This window comes from Panthera onca, chromosome B3 (assembly GCF_046562875.1).
Source record: "Panthera onca isolate mPanOnc1 chromosome B3, mPanOnc1 haplotype 2, whole genome shotgun sequence".
NCBI classification, from domain to species: Eukaryota; Metazoa; Chordata; class Mammalia; order Carnivora; family Felidae; genus Panthera; species Panthera onca.
In genome coordinates this window covers 44,977,160-44,981,635 of record NC_138344.1, presented here as the reverse complement: position 1 = coordinate 44,981,635, position 4,476 = coordinate 44,977,160, and positions in this window count along the sequence as shown.

Below are 4,476 nucleotides of genomic sequence, written 5' to 3'. Positions count from 1 at the left end.
GTGGTAGTATCCTGACCTTCTTCAGGCGAAGGCGTGGCGTCTTCTCTAAGCAGAGCAGTCCTTGCCCCCACCCCCTCGGCCGTCCCGGACAAACGCCTGCGCAGGCGTCCGCCGGGAGCCCTGTATTCCAGCCGTTCTGGAGGCGCGTACTCGCGTGATGGCGAGACTGGGTGCCGGAGTCGCAGAGAGCCCTTTATACACTATTTTGGCTTTATTGATCATTACAATACATTTGTAGCATAAAATGGAGGAAAATAGGGGAGGAAAAGTACCCGAGGCCTCATTTTGGGGAACTAAACTTCAGAAAAACCCTTGGCAAAATTCTCGAGGCTGAATAAAACAGTGCTGCCCAGAATACAGGGAGCGATCAGATTAGTGTTTTGGATTAACAGTTAGTTGTGGACCATGCTCTAGTAAGATAAAACAAAAATATTAGACACATTTTATTATTAGAGTCAACAGACACACAATTACTTGTAAAATTACTATAAAGTTTTCCAAACGCTTACTCTAAATTTCTGCACCTGTCTCACCGTGGATCGCTAACCATCAGTTCTCTGAAGGGCCCAGCTCTCTATAGCTTCAAGGAACTAAGATCATTTGGAGAAGATAATAATCTCTCTCAAGAAATTTCATCCAGTAAATCCCTACAAAGGCGCAACGGTCAACTACTGGGCAGTGTATTTGTGAATGGGGGAAGGGTGGTTGAGGGGAACAGAAAGCTCAAAAATTTGAGTCATTGACCCAAAATGCAGCTCCCGGGTTTACACTGTTTTGGCAACATTTACTGGCCGTTGGCAGGTGGTTAAACTCTCTGTGTCCCATCTATAAAAATAAGGAAAAAACAACTTCATAGGATTTTTGTAAGATAAAGTCATATTTATTAGAATAGTGCTTGACTTACTGTAATCATATATGTTAGGTATTATTCCCCCTAAGTAGCTGGCAGAGAAAACAAAACTTACCAACTGGTACACAGAGCTTTAAACAACGTCTTGGATCATGCTTACGTATGTGAGTCCATCTTCAGTTACAGATTTTTCATAGTTCCATAGTTTGCTTATTTCAGTCCCGCAATGAGTAGCATTCCTCACAGGGTGGCAGCAAATCATTTGAAATCATATACAGTTATGTGATTTGGTTGTTGTTTTGTTTTGCAATCTTCAGTTTCTATTTCATTTCAGTAACTTCACTGTTTAATAAGCTCGGTTAGTGTTTCCTTTAGTTTTGAATAATCCATTCTACAAGTTATCTTTTTATCCCCATCTCATGAATTATCCATACTTCTTGCTGAAACATTAGAAACTATAAATAAGGCAAAAAAGATAGTCACTGCTAATACCTTTATGCATATCCTTTCAGATTTTTGTATACATATACCTATATAAATAGCACATACATGTTTTTATAAAAAATGAGATAATGTACCTAATAGTTTATAAATTTTTTTTTCATTTAAAAATATATCCTGAACTCCTCTTCAGGTTGGTAAGTATATTTCAACACCATCGTTTCTATTTTGGGTAATTTACATATTAACAATTCCTTATCGAACATTTAGGTTACTCCATTTTTCTTTTTTTTTTTTTTGATAATGAAAAACCACACTTCACGGAATGTACAAAAACATCAAAAACATAAGACTAACTGATTTTCAAACAAGATACTAGTTATATTTTCAAATAATACGCTCAGTATATTTTCCTTCAACTTTTAGGTGACATACCTTTAAGCAGTGGATCCAACTGTTAGCCTGAAAAAACTATAATTAAGACACAGTTTTCCTTGTGTTTGCAGATTTTTTGGGACAATCTTTAGTATATTTTTACAATCACTTGTTGTCTAGTATGGGTGTCCTTGAATAGGTATTTAGAATATTTAGAACCTTAAAAATTGAGGGGTGCCTGGTGGCTCAGTCGGTTGACCATCCAACTTCGGCTCAGTTCATGATCTCACGGTTCATGAGTTCAAGCCCCGCATCAGGCTCTGTGCTGACAGCTCAGAGCCTGGAGCCTGCTTCAAATTCTGTGTCTCCCTCTCTCTCTGCTCCCCCCCCCCCCCCCCCCCGCTCACACTCTGTCTCTCTCTCAAAAATAAATAAAGATAAAAATTAAAAAAAAAAAATTGGAAAGTAATTCAGAAGAAAAAAGTGTGGCTTCCAGACCCGAAGTAAAAGATACCATTTGGAAAGTGATACATTTGGTCAGAACCACCATCAGCCATTTCCTTGTGGTTTTCAGCTTTGGTGTTATGTTTAAATAGGCTCTCCTGGGCACCTGGGTGGCTCAGTCAGTTAAGCCTCTGACTCAGTTTCAGTTCAGGTCATGGTCTCTTGGTTTGTGAGTTCAAGCTCCGCATTGGGCTCCGCGCTGGCAGTGCAGAGCCTGCTTGGGATTCTCTCTCTCTCTTCTCTCTCTCTGCCCCTCCCCGGCTTGTGTGCTCTGTCTCTCTCTCTCTCTCTCTCTCTCTCTCAAAAATAAAAAATAAAAATAAAAATAAAAAATTGGCCCTCCTCACCCTAAAATTATACAAGTAGTAATTGTTTATAGTTTCATCTTTTTAAAAAATACAAATCTTAAATTCAATAGGAATTTTGTAATATATGCTTATGATATGAGGTAGGGAACCTGATTTTTCCCACACTGACAAACTAGTTCACTTAACATCATTTATTGAATGATCTGTTAATTCCTGAACTTGACTAGAACTCATTCAAATGAAAGTTTACCTTCAAAGATGTCATCTTAGGTTACCCACTTCATTCAAGTATCCATTCACAAACCTTTCGCCAAACCTTTGTATACATTCACAACCTGTCACTGAACAAACTTTCGTTGAACAATATTATGAGTCAATACTGTCGGTCCCTAAGGGTACAGCTAATAAAGACACAGTGTCTGCCTTCAAGGAGCTCACAGACTAGTCAGGGAGAGGGGCAAAGGAACCCAGTAAAACAACTTGGTGGGTTGAGGTGATATTGGTACTTCCAAAGGACAGCTAAATAGAAGGGAACTAAACAGATGGCTGGAGAGGAGTAGGAGGTGGGGTCAGTAAAGGAAGACTTTTGGAAGGAGGTGATCTCGAGCTTAGTAGTAAAAGGAGAATCTTCTAAGCAGAGGTAATGGCATGTGCAAATGCACGGAGGCTTCTAGGAACCGCACACTGTTCTTCACGACTGGAGCCCAAGCTGTGGGAGGATGAGTGGGTGTGAAAGGCCAGTAACAAAAATAAGCCATCAAAGGCCAGATGAAAGGGGAGGTTTTTTTAATGCTAAGTATTTGTTCAGAGCCACTATAATGAGCAACGTGGAAAAGGAATCAATTATTACTTTATAATTGTGCTCCAAAAGAAGAGATTGAAACATGTCCCTTGCAATGACAGCATTGTTAAGTTCTGAGAGAACCACTTTGAAAGCGGCAATATTCATTTGAAAATATACTTCAGTACGTGTGTTAAGATCATTCATGTTACTTTGTCATACTTCATCTATCAAAACAAAAGCACTTAGCCAAAATAGGCTTGCAGAGTGCTGAGTCTATACCTGCTTCTCGCCCTCACTGCAACCTGGGATCAGAGAGGTAGGATGTGAGATGACGAAGAAGACATTTCAGACAATGCTAGGAAAATGCTTGTGTAAATTCAAATTTTCGAAGGTAGAATGTACATTAAACAAACCTCTTGAATAATACTGCCCTCCCCACTGTATAATTTTATAGGCAGATTGTTATTCTTGCTTATGAGCATATAAACTCAGTGATGTTCGGCAGCTCACCCATAATTTTTGAAAAAAATGTGAAGTCTCCTTTTCACGTGGGCTGAAGATGTCTTTGCTGGTTGAGCTTGAGGGTAAAACTGGATACAATTATGTATTCATTTAATTATTCATAACTTGAGACTGCGATGCAAGTATATATATTTTTTTCACTTCTTCACTTTATAAAATTCTAAACTAAACCCAGCAGCAGTTTTGTCTTTGGCATGGTGACAAGTTTCTTTTTGACAATGAACCAGTAAAAGAAATAATTCCAGAGAGAACTGATGCTTCCCTATTTCTGAAAATGAAATCAGACGGCACACATATATTACACATCACTGTTGCGAGATGTTTCCACATTTCACAGAGCCCAGCACATGTTTTTAAGAAATGTTTCCATATGCAGAATTAGACTATGGCCATTTAGGAGGAAAACGAGGTTAATTTGCCAGAGAATTTTAGTCCACAGGACTTTAAGTATTCATCTCATTCAGGGAAATAGGTTATGGATTGAAGTCATGTGAGAGCAAGAGCTCAGATCTGGAGAAAGTCATGTTTGTTGAAGATGAGACAGGATATGCATTTCATTCAACGTAAGTAAGAAAAGTCCAGTGCTACTTTCGAATGCTCATCAAAACTAATACTGTGAACAAATCTTAGAGTCCACATTCAAGTCCTCTGTGAAACTGTTTCTGCAACGTCATGAAAGAAATAACAAATAG